This window comes from Cupressus sempervirens, chromosome 6 (assembly GCF_028749045.1).
Source record: "Cupressus sempervirens isolate cs-2001-9-10 chromosome 6, ASM2874904v1, whole genome shotgun sequence".
NCBI lineage: Eukaryota > Viridiplantae > Streptophyta > Pinopsida > Cupressales > Cupressaceae > Cupressus > Cupressus sempervirens.
This window is the reverse complement of record NC_143123.1, coordinates 560,362,425-560,385,000: the sequence shown is the minus strand read 5'-3', so window position 1 is coordinate 560,385,000 and position 22,576 is coordinate 560,362,425.

Here is a 22,576-nt window from a genome sequence, read left to right as displayed (position 1 = left end):
TCCCTATCTCTACTAGTGAGCCATTAAATCATGGAGAGAAGAGTCTTGAAGCCACATCAATTGGAACTTAAAGGGAGGCTTCTTGGAGATAACAACATAACTAGCTACGAGCTTGATAGGCCATTGGTTAGAACCTCTCAAATTAAGAATTTTAGAAGAGAGAGAAAGAGAGCCACAATTCCAAAAGCAAGAAACCAAGAACTTATCCAAGCATTCCAAGATAGCATCATTTCCAACCCTTCGATTATTCCAGGTAAAGAGCCCATTAAGAGGCTTGACATCAAAAAGATGTAAAAGAACTATATTTTCCCAAAGAAGCTCAGAAGAAGGATCAAAGTGAGCTAGCCCACCCCTTTTCTCCTCTAGACTGAGAACAGAGTTGAAATCTCCAGCCACAGTCTGAGGCAAGAAAGGGTGATAGCTTCTGACATGCCCAATATGTGCCCAAAGCTTAAGATTGCTAGTTAGATCAATAGGGGCATACACATTAGTAACAATAATAATCTCTCTAGTTTCCAAAGAGGATGCCACCATTGAGAGAGCCAAGAGGCAAGAGACACAATAAAGTGGCATAACTTTCTTTAGATCCCAACAAATGGAAAGACCACCAAAGCTTCCCAAAGCACCAATACACTAACATTTCCCTAGAAAACAAATTTTAGGAGCACATCTAAATATGGAGTCCACTAAAATCTTGGTCTCCTAGATACAAAGGATATTTGGAGAATGCTTAGCCACTAGCTTGTGAATTTTTCTAGGGATGCTATTCAAACCCTCACATTCCATGAGAGAATAATCATTGAGTAGAATGGGGAAAATATTCATCCATGGTCCTAACAACCCCAAAATCTACCAATAAATCTCCTGTAAGTTTAATCTTTTCTTGATCCTTCTTTCACCCAACTCTTGAGGGAGTAGCAATAAGGACTTTCTTAAATGGTCTTTGCATTAGGCCCAAAGTAAGAGAAGATCCCTTTCCTTTATCAGAGGTAAACACATCTTTAACCAAATCTTCTAGAAGAATATACTTTTCCTATGAAGTAGGAGAAATCACAAGGGCACCAGACTCAGGGCTAATAGAGGTCTCCAGCTTCTACTGAACTACAACATCCTGATTACCACTAAGAATAGAAACCCTCTCCTTTGAGCCAATAGCTCCATAGTTAGTATTTGTAGGAATGCCTTCTTCTATGACCATGTTGTCAAGCACCTCAAAATGATTGAGCCCTGAGTCCACTTGCATATCTAGATGAGATCGCTTATGACCCTGCCCCTTAGCATGGTTTCAAGTTAGGATAAAACCATCCCTATTACGACAGGTAGTATTGGATGGCCCTTGTCCCTGACTTGAAGTGTTCACTTGAGCTTTCCCTTTACCAGTACTATCAGTCTGAACATTCCCTTTTCCAGTACTAAAAGTTTGACCATTCCCCTTACTATCATTGGCCATCCTTGGGCCATGGAACTTGCCAAGGGTACCATTTCCTTTAGAGGCTTGAGGGCATTGGCACTGTAAATGACCATACACATGACAAATGTGGCATTGGAAGGGAATAGATTCATAGTCTAGTTATTAAATCCAAGAAGAAGAGACTAGGAAAATTTCCAAAGAATCTGGCAAAGGATTATTTAAATCGATTTCAACACAAATATGGGCATACGAAATAAATTTTTTACCTAGTGATTGATGTGCTATAATAGTTTCCTTCCCAAGCACAATGTCAATCTATTGAAGGATATCCTCGTGCCAAAACACCAAAGGAAGGTGCAATGGGCAGACCCAAATAGGGACCCTCGAAGGAAGATCCTCAGTAGAATTGAACTCCATATGCCACGGTTTGACAAAAAGACCCACATGGTCATAAAAATATAGCCCTCCCTCAAAGAACCAATTCTAATCTGACATGTAAATGAAAGCCATTAAAAAGTAGTTATTACCAACCAAAATAAGATCCATATCACCTTTCACCTACCATGAATGATGAATCTAGGCTTCTAGAGCCAACAGGTCAGTCTGGATACCAAGAAACTTGCATATCAATGCATGTGTGGCCAAATAGTCCACATCTTCCATTACCGCTTCTAGAGGGATAACCAACACAGGTTGATCTTGACTATGCAGCAGGTAGCCATTAAATTTATTTAACTTCAAGTGCACCCTAGGAGAAGATCCATCAGAACCAGAGGCTTCAGCAAGAATGAGACTCCTAGAGACCCCGCTTGTGGCCATAAGAGCCTAGTAGACAAATTTTAAACCAAAAACCTAAAGATCATATGTAGTAGACTAAAATATAGATAACCCTGAAACAAGTTAGAAGTCACAAAGATTTTCTCTTTTCTACAATGAATGCTACCTCCTATGAATTGAAGAAGATCACAAATTAACCAAAGACCTCTGACAGCCCCATACATACTAGGATCAAAGCAATCTATAGGTGTCAAATTTAGAAATAAAAGTCCCAAATCCCCCACCTCATCTAGAATTTTTCATGTAAAAGATTAAATTTAAAAAGAATAATTTGATTTTTTAAAAATTTTACAAGATCTATTCCAAAAAGATGTCACTTTAATTGTATCATTTGTTTCTATCAAATGTTTTTGAAAATGATGTATGATCATTATGTTCTCAATGAACATGGTTTGCATCAATTAAAGAATCCGTAGACTTTTGAATGAGATTCCTAAATAAATTGTAAATGTCTACGAGGTTTAATCTCTATTGGCTTGATCAATGTTAGAGTGGTATTCTCACTCATATTGAAATCCATAGGGCAGTTTCTCTGCAGTTTGGTTTGAATTAAAGCATCTGTAAACTTCCCCATTCTCCCCTATGGCTATGGCTATCTGAATGCTGGAGGTTGTGCCCTGAGCAAGGTAATTTATTTGTAAATGCACTCTATTTTAATACATGGGATATATAAATATACATTGTTGCTTATTTTAGTTTGAGTGAATGATTTAAATGATAAATTTATTTGTAAATTAAAAAATTTAGTATTTTAAATTAAAATGTTTTACATTTTAAAATAGACAACTCTTGTATTTGAAAACTTTCATTTGTTTAGAGAATTTTTAACTTTTAATTATATACATCTAGTAAGTGTATTTAAAAAATTTATTTAAAGAGATTTTCATATTGTGTACAACATCATTGTATAAATATATTGAAAATAAAACAAGATTATAAATTTGTTACCACTATTTTTAATTTGTCTATTTTATATCATTTTGCCTCCACACAAATAATTTTGTTTTACTTTTGTCTCACACTAACCATCTAGAAGCACAAAACATCTAGAAACATAGAATAAGATCATGGTGCAAGGTGTCTACTCAATTGATTTCCTCTCTTACATCCATTTGATAGAAGGAATTCTATGGGAATAGGAAAATACAAACACCTGCTTTTGTAAATTAGATGTTTGTTTGTAAAATGTAAAAGTGGAATTAGAATTCTTGTCTTCTAATTTTAGCAAGCATAATGGTCTTAGAATAGCTTATTCCCATTCCACTTTTTTAAAACACAATTTAATGGATTGTCAAATTCATAACTCACAAAGTTCCATTGCCCCTACATCAAAGGGCACTAGCCAAAGAGGTGAAAATTTGCACTTCTTAGAAAGTTGTGCAGCATGCCTATTCCTCCTTGCATGGAATGTGATGGCATCGTGAACCCCATACTATGCCCACTTTCCTATTGATTATGTGTACTTGATCTAGAAGCATTTGTAGTCATGTCTGCAGTCATCTGACACCTTTATTTTCAAGCTTTAGTTAATTATATTTATTAGCACTTGCACAAGCGCAGGGGTATAGTTGATAGATTAATGGGATGTATTGTTAGGATAAACCACAGACAGAAATAAAAACTACATGCAAATATAACCAATAACAGAAAATAATAGAACACACAGAAATGAACACAAGGCACCAAGATTTAACGTGGTTCACCCAATCCCTGGGCTACGTCCACCAAACAGCAAGTCCGATCTTATTACAATCTAGTGATTACAACCTGATTACAATCCGTAATCCCTTACAGCTCAAAACCACTGCAAGAACCAATTTCGTATCACAACATATGAAAAATACCAAACCCTAAGCCCTTTTTATACAAGTATTAAACCGCTTTAGGGTTATAACATGTCAGCCATATGTCGGCCATAATATGTCGGCTACCATGTCAGCTACTGACCAAAATTTTTTTTATGAAGTATGTACAGTACTTTCCTGATCAGTCACCACAATCTAACATGTATTAGTTTTAAAAAAATTTTGGTAGTTAACAATCCCTCTCAAAATTGAGGTTAGGTTAAAAAATTCTCTTACAATGAACATAATCTAAATTAATTATTATTTTTATAATATAGATGAGAGACCTTCATCAATCCATTTTTGTTGTTTAATCCACTATTTATGAAGTATGTACAGTACTTTCCTGATCAGTCACCACAATCTAACAATCTCCCACTTGGGGACTAATCAGGCTCCACACTAAACAACAATCTCCCACTTGGAGACTGATCCTGTAGCAATACCACTACCACATGGGGCTCCCACTGGATCAAACCATCCTGGACTCTACTGTTCTTATATTCATGTTTAGTCTAAAAGACAAACTGAAGCTGAAGAGGAGTTCAACTTCTCCCTTGTTACAACCTTTGTCAACATATCTGCTGGATTGTCATTGGTATGTATCTTCTCCAGCTTTAACTGTCCATCCTCCAAAACTGACCGAATGAAATGGTATCGCAACTGTATGTGTTTGGTCTTAGAATGCAGAGTTGAATTCTTAGCAAGATGAATGGCACTCTGACTATCTGTGAACAAATAATTATCCTTCTGAGGATGTCCCAATTCTTCCAAGAAGAATTGAAGCCATATCATCTCTTTGGCTGCCTCTGTAGTGGAGAGAGCATTAATCTTCTATAACCTAGAAACCCAGCTCACGGCTGCCCCACCAACAGTAAAGACATAACCTGTAGTACTCTGCCTGGTATCAATATCCCTAGCCAAATCTGAGTCAACATAGCCCTGTAAATCAGTAGTAGAGCCCCCAAAGTGTAAAAACTTATTGGATATTCCTCTCAAATATCTGAGAATCCACTTGACAGCATTCCAATGCTCAAATCCTGGATGACTCATATACCTGCTAACGACTCCCACTGCATGTGCAATATCTAGCCTAGTGCATGCCATAGCATACATCAAACTTCCTACAGCTGAAGCATAGGGTACCTTGGACATCTTATCCTCCTCTTCTTGTGTCTTGGGACACATCTCCTTAGTCAATTTCAAATGACCAGGTAAAGGTGTGCTGACAGCTTTAGCATTCTCCATAGAGAAACGTTGCAACACCTTCTCAACATAATCAACTTGAGATAGCGTCAATGTTCTGTTCATCCTATCTCTGCAAATCTTCATACCAAGGATTTGTTTTGCTACCCCCAAATCCTTCATTGCAAATGCATGTGCTAATTGGCATTTCAGCCCCTTAATATGATCCATGTTAGACCCAGCTACAAGCATATCATCAACATATAAACATAAAATAATGTAGCTATCATCAGCCAACCTCTTAAAATATACACAGTAATCTGAATGACACCTATTATATCCATGCTCATGCATAAAACTATCAAATTTCAGATACCATTGCCGAGGTGCTTGCTTCAAGCCATATAAACTTTTCTTCAATTTGCACACTAAGTTCTCCTTACCTTTGACCTCAAAACTCTGTGGCTGAGCCATATATATTTCTTCATCCAAATCACCATGAAGAAAGGCTGTTTTAACATCCATCTGCTCTAAATGCAAATCTTCAGTAGCCACAAGACTTAAACCAGTACGAATAGAAGTTATTTTAACAACAGGAGAAAATATCTCATCAAAATCAATTCCCTTTTTCTATGCAAATCCTTTTACAACTAACCTAGCCTTAAATATTTTCTTGCCTCCTTCCTCTTCTTTCAACCTGTAAACCCATTTATTCTGTAAAGCCTTTTTACCTGTAGGCAACTTGCACAAATCCCATGTCTTATTTTTCAGCAAAGAGTCCATTTCGTCTTTCATTGTAGACTCCCACTAAATCTTAGTATCCACCTACATAGCTTCATCATAACTTTCAGGTTCACCAACATCAGTAAGTAAAATAGAATACAAAGAGGGAGAAAACCTTTGTGGAGGTCTAATTTGCCTTGTTGACAGTCTAACATTCACTGGTGTGTGTGGTATTTGTTATTGCAGTTGTTGCACATCATGAGGAATGGCTGGAACATCAGCTTTTGGAGTATCATCCAGCACTACATAATCATCTTCTTTCTTCTCATGTTGCTACGACAGATCTTTGTATAACACTTTCTCATTGAATATGACATCCTGAATTCTAATAATTTTAAGATTTTCAAAATCCCAAAGCCTATAACCAAATTCATTAATGCCATATCCAACAAAGACACATTTCTTTGATTTAGCTTCTAGCTTGGTTCTATGTTCAGAGTCTATATGAGCAAAAGCTTCACAACCGAAGGTCTTGAGAAAAGAATAGCTCACCTTCTTACCAGTCCATGCTTCTTTGGGAATACCACAGCCCAAAGGAGTAGAGGGACCTCTATTAATCAAATATACTGCAGTATTGACAGCCTCCGCCCACATGTGTAAGGGCAACCCAGCATGCAACCGCATGCTCCTTGCGCGCTCCATTATAGTCCTGTTCATGCGTTCAGCTACTCCATTTTCCTGTGGAGTCCTTGGAATAGTTTTTTGTCTATGAATACCATTAGTGGAGCAATAATCTTCAAATTCATGACTGCAATACTCACCACCATTATTAGATCTGAGACATTTTAATTTCTTACCAGTCTCATTTTCAACCAAGCATTTCCATTTCTTAAAAGTTTAAAATACATCAGATTTCTGTCTAAAGAAATAAACCCATACTTTTCTAGTTGTGTCATCAATAAATGTAACATAATAATGAGAGCCACCAAGGGAAGATACCTAGGTTGGTCCCCATACATCTATATGCACAAGCTCTAATTTCTCCTTTTTGTTTTCCTTCCCTGTCTTTACAAAACTCACTCTCTTTTTTTTTCCATACACACAACTTTCACAGAAATCCATATTCACACATTTAAGACCTGGTAAAACTTTCCTTGAATTAATTACTTTCATACCTTTCTCACTCATGTGCCCAAGTCTATTGTGCCACAGCGCTGTATCAGAATCTATAGCAACTATTTGTTCTCCCTGCTCAACTGCAGTAATTGTTCCTAAATATTCATTTTTCTCTGAAACAATCAAAGTAGAAGGAACAATATGACATGTACAAAGATATAAGGTGCCTACTTTCACACCTTTTGCTACTACAAGGGAACCTTTTGAAACCTTCCAATTTTTATCATTAAAAGTAACTACACAACCCTCATCACCGAGTTGCCCTGCTGAAATTAAATTTCTACTTAGTTTTGGAACATGTCTTACCTCATGTAGTAGCCAATGATTTCCATTCTGCAACTTAATCTTAATTTTTCCCTTTCCAACAATCTGACAGGGTTCATTATCCCCCAAATAAAAAAGCCCAAAATCCCCTTGGACATAATCAATGAAATAATCTCTATGAGGTGTAGCATGAAATAAAGCACCAGAATCTAGAACCCATGAATCATCAACACTCTCTAAAGATAGAAGCAAAGCATCCTCTTCGGATTTGTTACTTACCACATTTGCCTCCTTGTCTCCATCTGATTTATCTCCTTTATTTTTCTTTCGATTCCAGCAATCTTTCTTTTTGTGCCCTGGTTTCCCACAGTACCAGCAATCATTTGGTCCTCTCGATTGAGACCTCCTCCCCTTTGACTTCCTCTTGATTTCCCATGATTTCCAGAGTTACTTCCTCTTTCAGTCGTTCTACCCCTGCTTTGTGCATTTAAAGCACTTCCTGATGTAGATCCACCTGAGGATTTTCTACAAGTTTCCTCACTTAAAATAACACCGATCACATCATCATATTTTAGGGTACTAGATCCAGGAATAGAATTACTCACCGCCATTACCAAGCCATTCTAGCTTTCAGGAAAAGAACACAAAATCAAGAGAGCCCTAATTTCTTCATTAAAATTGATACCCATAGAAGATAATTGACTAGTAATAGTATTAAACTCATTTAAATGATCTGCAACAAATCCACCTTCTGCCATTTTCATATTAAATAAACGCTTCATGAGAAATACCTTATTTGAAGCGGAGGGCTTTTCATACAGTGTCGCTAGGGTTTTCATCAAATCTTCTGTCGTCTTTTCTTTTGTAATATTAAATGCCACCGATGGTGCCAAGCATAACCGAATGCTTCCCAGTGCCTTTCTATTCAAAAGATCCCATTCAGACTCTGACATAGTTCCCTGATTCTTGGCTTTTCCTTCCAATGGCTTCCATAAATCCTTCTGATATAAATAGTCTTCCATTTGCATCTTCCATAACTGGAAGTTCTGCCCATTAAACCTGTCAACCCTCAACTTACCCTCATCTGCCATCGCTCCCACTCAACTGTGAGACTCCCACTTAACCGTGAGACTTTCCTGCAGAGGATAACTGAAAGACAACCTTGCTCTGATACCACTTGTTAGGATAAACCACAGACAAAAATTAAAACTACATGCAAATATAACCAATAACAGAAAATAATAGAACACACAAAAATGAACACAAGGCACCAAGATTTAACGTGGCTCACCCAATCCCTGAGCTACGTCCACCGAATAGCAGGTCCGATCTTATTACAATCCAGTGATTACAACCTGATTACAATCTGTAATCCCTTACAGCTCAATACTACCGCAAGAACCAATTTCGTATCACAACATATGAAAAATACCCAACCCTAAGCCCTTTTTATACAAGTATTAAACCGCTTTAGGGTTATAACATGTCAGCCATATGTCGGCCATAATATGTTGGCTACCATGTCGGCTACTGCCGAATTTTTTTTTTATGTAGTATGTACAGTACTTTCCTTATCAGTCACCACAATCTAACATGTATTAGTTTTTAAAATTTGTTGGTAGTTAACAATCCCTCTCAAAATTGAGGTTAGGTTTAAAAATTCTCTTACAATGAACATAATCTAAATTAATTATTATTTTTATAATATAGATGAGAGACCTTCATCAATCCATTTTTATTGTTTAATCATAGTTTGGGTTTAGTACCAATTTCACTACTAGGGTGGGACAGATTTGTATATCATTTGACTTCTCAAGAACCATCCTCAAACTTTGTGACTACCATTTAATCATATATATATATGATATTTTTCTTTGAGTTAGAGTTAGTGATTAACACTGGTACCATCTGTTGGAGTTCTTTCTAGTAAGGAACATATCAAGTGGATTTAAACTTGATACTAGGAACAAAAGATAGGGACAAGCCTAAGGATGAGCTAATTAATATATTCAGCAAGGCTAAATCTTAGTTTTGGGCCAACATTAACAGATTCATCAAGACTCATTTCACCTTAGACTCTACAGGGCCAAGGTGGGCAAACCTTAGGGATTGATCTTATTAACTCGATACTCTTCTCTACAAGATTATCCCCTATAGTAGAAATGGCCAATATTCTTCTATGATTTGCTAATAAACATCTTGATTATAGTAGCTAATTATAACCAAAGGGAAAGTAGATGCAAATAAGTAATGACCAACACCTTTAATTCTTCAATACATAAAAAGGTAAATTGATATTTGATTAAAGATTTGGATCTCAACATAACCCAGGTATGCAATAGCAAAGAACATGCAACCTCTAAGCTGACCAGTCCCTTATCCATTGTGCATAAACTAAACCTTAACATATAGATGGATATCTTAATATAGTCGTATACTCAAACATCTAATCTATCTATTTAGCTTGCAAATACACATCAATCTTAATAATAATTCTCATACTTATTGAATATCCTCATAGTGAAACCTCCAACCTTATCAAGGTAAATAAGCATTTACTTGGCTCTTCCTTCCAATAGAAATCCTATCCTGACATACAACCTTAAGGGATTACAATTGAGTTTAAGCTCTTTGTTTTTAAACACAAAACATTGTAGATAATAGGGAAAGGAGATGAGAATCAGAATGAAACTAAAAGAAATGAAGCTCTTGTATTAATCTCATTGAAACCAATACATTATATGTGTGTCAAAACATAGAAAATAACATCAAGAAATGACTATATAAGCTAATTCTCAGAATAAAATTACACTACTGCTATTCATAACAAAGAAAAATACTAAGAAGAAATGGTATTACAACTCTAGAATTAGAGCCAACCTTGTGGTCTCACTAGTCATAAAAATTGGAATCAATACAAAGAGTAGAGAAAAAAGATTTATAGAGGAGGAGAAGTTTCTAGAAATGCCATCTAATTCTAACATATGTCCTGTTGAAATTGTCTTCATCCTAATGTTGTTGAAACTGATCTTTTTCATCTGCTAGTAATAAAAAATCATTAATATTATTGCTAAAATATCTAAAAATATATCCTTAAAGCAATCAACAAAACTCTTTTGATGAAAATATCAGATACTCATCATAATATGTGCTAGAACTTCAAATCTGATCATGGTTTGTCATGCTCTACTCTTGCCGTGAAATTCAACTGTACTGTTGGAAAACACTTCATTGCTTCCAACTGCTTCTAAAACATTCAATTTTACCTCTTTATCTGCTCAGGACACTTGATAACATCAAAGATGTATTCATGATATTACTTCGTCTAAAAACATCAAATCAACATTCGCACTAAGGATGCCTCAAAATTAGATATCTTCCTATAGCTACTTGTGGTGAATACCTGCATAAAAACCAACTGTAGAAATGGAAAATCCATCTTTTGCCAATTCCAACAGTATATTATAGTGCATATTTTAGATAAAAATAGTGCCATTAAGGTGTATTTGAAAATTTTAGGCCTCAGTCCATGAACTGTTATTAAAATGAAAAATTTAAATGATCATATAGTTAAAACTGTACATTTTATCCTTTTACTTAAATTCTTTAGACTTTTCAATTTTAAAAGTGCATTCAAATCATTTTGAAATCTCAAAAATTTTGTTTTTTTTCTTACCTTTTCCATTTGTCAAATTTTGATTGGACATCTTACCTAGCAGGCCCCACCCTCAAATTACATTTGAAACATTTTAATCTTCCTCTCTATTTTATTATGATCTTGATCCCATCATAAATTTGTAACTCTAAATTTGACGTTTCCCGACCTTACGATTCACCATTCCTTAATTACTTCATACAATAACATCTTAGCATTAGTTCTTTACATCCTTGATCCTATGCCAAAATCCCATTTTCATAGCATTGTAATACCTTGCATTTAGCTCCATGATCTTATGAAATTTTGTAATATCTTAAACCTTTGACCTTTGGCTCCCAACCTCATGATACGATCGTAATATCACACACCTTCACATTTTTCCTTATGAACATACAATGAACTCCAAGTTGATGCCACATCACCATTCCTTTGCATTGAGGGTTAAAACATCGTTGTCATCACTTTTTGACTTATCCGGATGGAGAACTCCCTTTTGTATGCCTCCACATCCCTTAAAAGATGACATGTCTTAAAGATACTTCATATTGGTGTGCTTGGGTTTATAAAAACAAATGTTCTCCATTGCTTGCCCAATGTGGGACAAAAGCACTACACTGAAGCTTTACTCGTCTCCCCTTGTTGTGTGTTACCTCTGCTCCCTCTGCTATGCTCTTCTTTTAGTACATGGACACTCCTCTTACATGTTGCAATGGTCTTTTATCATGGAGCTCTACTTCTGTCATGCATTCTCTCATCATTTGGTGTTGGACAACTCTTTTTGCCTCAAGCTCTTGGGCTCTACTCTTGCCGTCTTGTCTAATTTCCCTTGGTTTCATCCACTTCTTTGCTCACCGCTCTAATAAAATATAGGCTAGCACGAGTTATGAACTTAGCATCATTCTTTGTCCAAAACTCAAAAATAAAAAATCTCCCACTCTGATCTATTTAGAAACATGCACCCTTGTTGTCATGAAGACTCCTACATATAAAGTTGTCTCATTGTTTTCCGAAGGAGATAAACTTGCAGAGCAATTATCTAATGGTTCTATTCATTGTATATGGAGCTTTGCTCCAACCGTGGACTGTCGCCTCTACATTTGAGATTGTGGTTGCTCTATTTTTTGGCATTCACCTTCAACATGGACTACATTCACCCTTCCTTATGATAATAAAAATCAGTTCCTTCACATCGGACCTCATGGTCACATATCATCCAAGCTCCTCCAGTATTATGATGTAAAATCTACTCCATTCTAGTAGCATCCTCATTGGCCCTCAACATTGCCTTGTTCCTCTTATCCAAAACCATCATCTCATTATTATACTTGATGTAGATAACAAGGAAGTCAGATAACCTACTTGAGATCAAGGTGTATATGAAAAAGCTTCTACTAAAACTTACTTACCAGGTGTAAAACCTCTGGCCAATGACCCATTTATTTAGAGTATTCTTTATACAAAATTCCCAATCTTGTTGTCACTACTCATAATGTTCAATGGTGGTCAAAACCATTTAATTTTAGTCCAAGATCACCTTTTTACAAATAAAATAAACATTTTAAACTTATAGAAACCTTTAAAATTCCACTAAACTCATACTCATCTAATGGAATCAGTTGAGCCCCAAAGTGGGTTTGGCTAAAAAAAATTCATTTTTGAACAATAGATTCCTGGAATTGATCCACTGAGATCTTCTTAAGCTTATTCAAATCAAAATCGAGCACCAAATCATCATTTAAAACTCTTTTCATCATTTATCTAAAAACTATGATTCGCTAACAAGAAGACCTAAAAACCAGCTTTAAAAATTGACCCAAACAGATAATTGGGCTCTAAAAACTAAAATATTAGTTCTTTGTTGCACTTTCTTGCACCCTGTCATACTTTGTCTCAAGATAATCATCAGTCAAAAGATATTGACTATCAAAATTTTCCCAGTCAAATCTATCTATAAATAAACATGTTAGAAAACTAGAAAGTGCATTTGGTTTGAGCTTTCAAAATAGGGCAAATAGATACTTGAGTGTAGAACAACTAGGAAAATAGTTCATTTCCATTAGAAGAAAATAATTTTGTGATTTGGGCTCATGACGAATAACAAGGCAAGTTTCAAAATCATGCAAAGTGGGGTAATCAAAATTGTAGGATTGGAAACATCAATAGAAAAGTGGTTTTTAGAAAATGGAATGACCCTTGGAAAGTGTGCAAAAAGATTCATCAAGGTTTACAAATGAGCACACTTGAAATATTTTTAGAGTAGAATGGAGTGGTATAAACCATTTGATCCTATCAATCACATATTTAAAGTTATAACATCCCGAGTAGGGGTACCAACCAATCTGCATTTTATGACACCAGTAAAAAGTTATAAATTACATTCAAAATTGTACTTGCAAACTAAAAAAGGATTCGTCATAGACTCAAATCTGGAGCATACCAAGTGTGTAACATCTAGAATGTAATACAAAAGGAAATTTCTCAGTATAGTCAGTTGGTTAAATGTTATAATTAGTCAAACAAGGCTTCTCAGATTTAGGGCATTTTGCATTAGCATGACAGAGATAAGTAACCAACTTTGAGGGATTCAAAACCTAGTCAAAACATATCAAAATGACTCAAAAATTGAAACAAAAGTTCAATAGTATGCATACTAAAGAATCCCAAAGTGGTGAATCATAAAACATTACCGAGTACAAGATATTCGAATGCAAACTAGGCTTCTTGTCAATGTTTGACACTTAGTGGCAAAATGCTGAAATGAACATTGCTCAAAATGGAACTTTGTAGAATGATTCAGAATGTTAGTTGATTGTTATAGGATGGATAGACATGCTAAATGCAAGGTGTTAGAAACATAAAATACCTCTTAGGCATTTGAACGACAGGCAGGTACACAAGAAAGAATATGTATTTATAAGGCTCAAAGTGACTCAAAATGGGAATGAAATTTTGAGTCCCATCAGTGGCTCTATTTGGAGATGCATGCCCCTTGTGGGCATGGCAAGGATTTAGATCTTTGGTTGAAGAAGACCACTCCAACAATTTTTCTTATGAACAACTTATTGAAAACAAGGAATCTATTATAACTGTATAAGATGGTGACCCCAGGCCACCAAAACTTCTCCAAACTTCTCACCTCTTTCAAACACATGATTCTCATTTACATTTCTCTAAGGTAAGTTGGAAAAAAAATTTCCATCAGTTTTATCAAACACAACAAAATTCTCAATTAGCTTAGTTGGCAAAACAAAATAACTTTCCTAACTTTCATAGTGCATACTAGGAATAGCCTTAACATAATGCTCACTATGAAAATAGGGGTCAACTTGCTCAAAAATATTATGATCAAACTGATAATTATTTTTAATGGATGAATTATTCACACTATCAATTTTTAAAGTGAAAGTTTTATACTTAACTTTGGTAAAAATATGAGACACGCTATGAAATTATGTATCTTTATGTATAGCCGATTGACATTCAAATGAGTATCTAAATTTATACTCACAAATGTCATCCATGTCAATGATTGAAACTAATCCAGGGCTCTCCAATGATTCTTCATAATCAGCAAATGGATCATTCATAATAGAGCATTCATCATAAAATTCCTTGCAAGTGCAGGCAAATTTTCAATAACAACTTCATCTAACACCTCACCAGCATCATCACAAAATGCAATATCATCATTATAATCACTGTCACACTTAAAAGAATAACAATCTAATTTCTAATAGTAGTAAGATAACGTATCAACATCAAGCTCAGGCTCAACCAAATCTAAACATTCCATTTTCTCTTCATAAAGAGGGTTGATAATTCCATGTAGAGCTCACTTGTAAACATTGTAACAAGTGATGTGTTGATCAACATCAAACTCTTCACCACACAATGGATGAGTGAAAACCTTCAAACCATTTCCAACATCATTGTCATGAAAATTTTCAGCATGTGAAGAGGAAAAATTAGAATCATCATCATCATCATCAGCTAAAGACACAACACCCACTTCATCAACTAAGCATGCCAAATATAAATCAATATTACTCACATCATCTTCATTAAGATGACTCAAATGATTTGCCCACCAATCATCTCTTATTTTATCACTAGGTGTTGTTGCTATTACCATAGAATTACTTATATGATGATTATTACTACTACATATAGCCCTATGGAATTCATGTACACAACTAGGCAGTTCGTCTTTGTAAATAATTTCTTTGTCCTCATATAGTGTACACAATTCCTTTCCAATACTTTCAACTACATGCTGGTTTATACAACTCAAAGATGGAATTTCACTTTCATTTTCAGATCTAGAAAAAGAAGCTATACCTTTACTTGGATAAGGACACTTACTTTCCTCATTGCTCTCTTCTTCCTAATCTACATCAAACTCGTATGAAAATGAACATGTAATATCACTGTCCTAACTTTGATTTAAGTAACCACTCTCATCATCTTCTTGATATGATGCCTCTTCATTATATACCAAATCAGCAACACTGTTTATATCACTTGAAAAAGAAATTTAAGCTTCTTCACCCACAAGAAACTGAGATGAATGCATTGCAACTTCATGATTAGTTACATTCTCAACACAAAGCAAATCATCAATAGGAGAAGCAACAACTAAAATTAAATATTCTACATATAACTTATCAATTGAATCAACCTTAACATCTACTAATAAAGTACTACAAACATGCGCACTCTATTTAGCAAGAACAAGATCATCTCTCCTTCAAAAAAAGACATTTCAACTTCACATGTTTTTAATTTTGAATTTTTAATAAGATTATCTACAAAATTAGGGGAATGTATACACTAATATGTATTTGAATACTCAACATGATACTGTTCTTTATTTTTCACTTCATCATGCAGGCAAACACCTTTAGAGAAATGATTCCTAGTTAGTCCATACCTTTCACTGTTTTCAATATCTATTGCTATCACAAATGCCTGATACAATGTCTTGGGCTCTTTATCCCTCAACTGATAACTCATTTTCTTACCAAATTCATCAAGATAAACTACTAGACACACTTAATCATCTGGTCTACATTTATCAGGAATCTCATTCAAGGTCCTTGCAAATTGATATTGAAAGAAAGAATAAGTTCACCATTCCTGATTCAAATTTTCAACAACTTCTCAAAAGAATCAGAGATGGTTACCCTTTCTATGAATTGTTGCATGAAGGCTGAATGTAACTCACCCCAAGATGAAATAGAACATGAGAATAGAAAGGAGAACCAATCTCTAGCATCACCTTTTAAAGTTAGAACAAAAAACTTCATATGCACATCTTCATGAGCAATTTCAAAATCACCAATCAAATCACTAAACATTTGAATATGTTGATTGGTTGAATCCAAATGATTCCCATCGAACTTAGGAAAATATTCTCTAAGGTCATACGACATGGTGTTTGGAAAACCATGAATCCCATCAAAATATAATGGCATATACCTCTTGGCAAAGATAGATCTATGATTTTGGTTAATGAATTACATAGCAGGTGAAAAGAAATTTGTAATCTCTTGCAAAATTAAAACTCACCAAGATAACTTTCAAAATTTATAGTTTGCAATAAATCTAAAAACTCATCTATCAACTTAATCTCTAACATACTCCAAGATGTAAAACATTTTTTGAAACTATATTTCATAAAATATGTTGATGTCATGCCCAAAACTTGAAGGCAAAAGCAGACACACAATTTTTTTTTTTTTTTTATAAAATAACTAATAATTAAACATGCTCTAAGTTTGATATGATTGAAATAGAAGTTTTAGTATAGGTTCTCTACATTACATCTTAAGATTATAAACAAGAGGATGGTTATTATAATTAAGATTTGAAACTTTAGTTATAAGATTTACATCAATAAAATTATGTTATTACATTAACTTTTAATAATAAGAAAACAATTATTTAAATGACAAAGCAAATGTATTCGAGTATAGATTCATTGAGAAAGTATAATCAAAATCAACTATAAAACTCTTAGACAATAATCAATTTACAAACTAATTGATATTGGAAGTCACTTGATGGAAAACAATTTAACTAGAATTAAAACATATTATATACATATAATTTATAACTTTAAACATTTCAACTATTTTAACATAAAAATTAACTATCTAATCTTACTAAATTTTCATGATGATAGAACCTAAAATTTAGTATTAATTTATCATGATGCTTATAAAAAAATCTAACTTAACCTTGTAATTCAAATAAAATCACCATTCAAGTACCAATTCGATTTATGCTAATAAAACTATGATCGCAACTAAACTATATTAAAAGATAAATTTATTTTTAAAAAAATACTAATTGAATTAAAATCTAAACTATATTACATTTAATATAATTTGATACTAAACTAACTTTAATTTTAAAGAAGACGTTTACAAAACTTAAACAAAAATTACATTTAAATATATATATATAAACATATAGAACGCTAACCAAATTTACTTAATTAACCTAACAAATCTAAATGCATCGGAGAATATAAGAAAATAATAATAATAATTTAATGCAACATTGCACTATTATAATTTAGAATAAAACTATAATAATTGACACAATATTCTAAATTATATAACACTTACTAACTTACACTAAAATCAACTATCAAAAAAAAGTTAAACTAAACATATATAATAACAACTTAAATCTTAACTAACTTAACTTATCTCTAAACTTAAAACTTAAACTAACTAAATCTACCACATAATACTAACCTATTACTACAAACATAATCATCACTAGACACAATACCTCACACCTACACTAACTTCTAACTCTAACAACTTCAATATAAAACAAAATACTAATCTCAATTACTTACCCAAAACCCCCACTCCCTTTCTACGAATGGAGGCATGAGTAATGCCTAAAGTTTCCTCTGACAAGAGGGGGATGTTAGACCCTTGCACCAATAGTGTGGAGCAATCTCCACAAGCGCTGATCCATCCAACCCCTATGCTTTCCCAAGCGCTGACACAGGGTAGAGGACAGGCATGTCCCCTCCCTCCTGCACGTGACAGTACGTGTCAGATCCAAGCCCCAAGGGTGAAGGGGAAGCGCTACAACAAGCTAAATCTCCCTTCAAAAAAAGATTTCGCCTCAACCAAGATCCCAATGCTATAACGCCATGTCCTTACTAGCAGAAGGGAAAAGATAGGGTGATGTCACCCACAAAGGATAGAACTAATACAAAACTCTTCTTCCACCCTCCTTTTTGAGCTGATGCCTAGGGGAGAGAGAGAGTTATTGCAAAAGTTATCTTGGTAAGCATAGATAGAATTTAGCTAGGATATTAAGGATAGCTTTTGAAAAAGTTTATTTTAATGATGGCCTATTATTTTATTAGTCTGTAATAGAGAGAACTATATTAGTGATTGCCATACAAATTCCAGAAGGATAATGTGCCTCTACAGGCCTCTTTTATATGCATTTTTGAACTTTACTTGTTGGCTTAGATCTTACTATGTAGCTTTATAGGATTGATGTTTTAAATTCATAATGATATTAATCTACCACCTTTTTGTGCATTATGCTCAACAATTCAACTATTGTAAGATCATCAAAATCTACGTAAATTTCTTTTGAATCCCTGCTTAATAACTTTCATAAACCTCAGATGCTATGTATTTCAATGATACCTACATTACAGGAAATAATCATCTACATATTCGTTTAACTATCTATTATAACTAATGGAGCAAAATTGAAATAACATAGTGATGAAACTAGTCTTAAGGCAATTGAAACAATAAAGAGATCAAAATGATAATACTCTATTCATTTTTGATGGGAGTATCAATACACACCACTTTCTTTCCTCTATCGTGTTTTCAGATTTAAGTTGGATATCTCGACATAATTCTTTCATTCATGTTCTTGCAAATTCATCTTCAACACAACCTTACATAAACTAAATCATACCAAACTCAAGGAAATACCATACATTTATAATTTGAATCTTGCATAATTGGATATCATTGTTCCATCTTATTTTTGATACACATTCATATAACAACATAGAATACGAAAACTTTGAGAGAAGAAAAATTTACTCCATCACTTATTTTATTATCAACCTGATTCAAGGCTCAGCCGGGAAAGAATCAGGAAGAAAACCCGGCTTCATTGCCATATGCAATAAGGTTTAAAATACAATTTTACACTAGGATCTCAATCCCAAATTTCAATAATTTTATCAAATTTTCTTCATGATCAAATCAAGGAGTTTGTTATATTTTCTGAATCTCATTTCAAGAACCATGGAGGAAACCAATAACTGATCGGGTGACAACCAAGCAGAACCAAAAGAACATCAAGCATGCATAATCATACATGGTTTACACAATAAGATTCACAGTGAATCAAGACTAGGGAGAGGTGGATTCTTCCAACTGGAGAAGTCAAGCACAACACCAATTCAAATGCCCAATTGGGGCCAATAACCAAGAACTTCCATTCTTCCATTTAAACTTGCCATACTCATACCAGGTTTGTACTGACGGGTAGGGGCCCATAACACCCTACCCTTTATCCCTCTTCTCATCCTGAGAAGAGACTCTGCACAGGTTGGAGTCCAACTAAATAGACCTCTCCCTAAATTGGTCACTTATGCCCTCTCCTAGGGTGAGTAATACCAAAACACCCATGCAAGGAAACTTAAAATTGCATACATAAACAAGAAAGGAAAACAACCAAAATAACAAGGTTTACAAATCTTCCCAACATACCCACAACCATACAACAGTAAAACAACAAGGTAACAAGAACATGAAACAAAACATAAAAATTGAAAAAGGGAGATGGGAGTTTCCTACCATCACAAAGAGGTGATGGCAATGAACCAATTTGAGTAGAGTATCCCTCCTTCCTTCAAGCTTCAAGAAATCTTCTCTAAATGTAGAGATTGGTTAACCCCCCACCACTAGACCAAGGAAAGCCTCTAAATAAGCCTCCAACTCAACCACCCAAAAGGAGAGATAACTATTTCCACCCACTAGCCACTCTAAAAACTCCTAACTCAACCTACACCATGGTTAAACCCTAAAAGGAGGTGGGGTAAGACAACTCATGACAACCACTTGCAATTTTCGCACAAAGGCAAAAAGGGACTTTTTGAGTGCCCTCAAAAGTCAAAGCTAGGGGCTTAGGGGTTGGAAAAGACCCCTAACCCATACCCATACCCTAAGGTTAGATTAAAAACATGTTAAAAGCCTTAGGAAAGAGGTTAAGAGAAAAAATAAAATCTAGGAATAAAATAGGTCCATCTAACAACTCTAACTAGCAAATTAAGCATGTAAACATTTTACGAGTGTGAAGCGACACTGAAAGAGCATAATTACGAACAATAGGGTTTCCAAATTTTAGCACATGGAGATCAGTTTTGTTCCTCCGTAGGGTTTCTCGGCTATATATCTGCACACTCATTGCACACATCAGTAGTCCCGAAAATCACATGTACATATATGCGTATCAGAAATTTGCATAATTTGAAGCATACATAAATCAGTGTTTTCTTGCATCCTACTTATATCCTTAATCATAAAGATTCCAACTCAATGTGTTAATCCCACATTTTACTGATTTCATCAACATACATATACATGAGCATTAAATGAAAATCATCAAATATATCTGAAAATAACATCACACAACATGAAATAATAAAATATGTTCTAAGCATCAGATAATGTCTCGACATCTCGAGTCGCGGATAACAAAATAAGAGTAATGTATCACTATGCTACGATGGGTCGGGGGCGAGGCCTCACATCCTCCCCCACTAGGCATCAACTTCCTCCTGGAGTTCATCAAAAAGGTACGGGTACTGAGATTGCATCTGTGTTGCATCCTCCCATGAAGCTGTGACCTCATCGTAACAATCCCATTGGACCCTAACCTGGTCCAGCTCTCAGCCTCGAAGTGCTAGGGTCTGTCGGGCAATAATGCGGATAGGCTCCAGTGCTAGCTGTCTGTCTGACTCCACCTATAAAGCATCCCAATCTATAATATGAGACTCATCATAAATGTATCCTCTAATTACAAAAATATGAAACACATCATGGATGGATGACAGGCTAGGTGGCAAAGCTAAACGGTATGCAATAGGTCCTATCCTCTCAAGGATCTCGAACGACCCAACAAACCAGGGTGCCAACTTAGAGCCCTTTCCGAAATGAATCGAACTCTTGTGTGGTCGAACCCTCAAGAACACTCTATCACCAACCTGATACTCTCGATCTATCCTCTTCGCATATGCATACTTCTTCTACCTATCCTGTGCCTCTCTCAGGCGCTGTCTAATCAGGGTCACCTGCTGCTCCATCTCCTTTACTAACTGGGGACCAATAGATACTCGATCCTCGATCCTATCCCAACTCAAGGGTGTCCTGCATGGTCTCCCATACAAAGCCTCATATGGCAGCATACCTATGGAAGAATGATGCCCATTGTTATAGGCAAACTCGACAAGATGAAGGTATTCCTCCCATTTGACCTGATGGTCCATCATATACATACGCAACATGTCCTCCAAAACTTGATTCACTCGCTCGGTCTGGCCATCGGTCTGAGGATGGTATGCTGTACTAAAATTGAGCCTAGTGCCCAAAGCCGACTACAACTCTCTCCAAAATGAAGAAGTGAACAAAGAGTCTCTATCAGATATGATCTTACGGGGAACACCATGAAGTCTAACAATGTCCTGCAAGAACACCTGAGCTATGTCTCATGCTGTAAATGTAGTACGCACGGGTGAGAAATGGGCAACCTTGGTCAATGTGTCAACTATCACCAAAATGGCATCATGGTGACGAGATGACATAGGAAGACCAACAATAAAATCCATAGATATAGTGTCCCATTTCCACACTACAATCTCGTGTGGTTGGAGAAGCCCGCCAGGATGACAGTGCTCCGCCTTCACCCTCTGGCACTCGAGGCATCTCACAACTATGCTAGCAATCTACACTCTCATGCCTGGCCAATGATACAACTGCCTCAAATCTGCATGTAACTTCTTAACACCGGGGTGCGCTGCATAAGGTGCTCTATGAGCCTCAAGTACAATGAGCTCGCGCAAACCTCCAATGGAAGGTACATACATACGTCCTCTATGACGCAAAATTCCATCGGACTCCAAAGAATATTCTGCAAACTTCCCTTCCAAGGGTCTCTAAGAATGTAACTGACTTATTTCTGCATAAAGTTCATCAGCTGGTAATTATTGCAAGATCCGCTCTCTCAAGTCAGTGCAAGTAGTCACAGATGAAAGTTCATGGCGCCTTCTGCTTAAGGCATCTGCAACCACATTTTCCTTTCCCTTGATGTAATGAACATCAAAATCATACTCACACAGGAACTCCATCCACCTTCTTCTCCTAGCATTAAGGTTCGCTGAGAAAATATGTACAGCAAGCTCTGGTGATATGA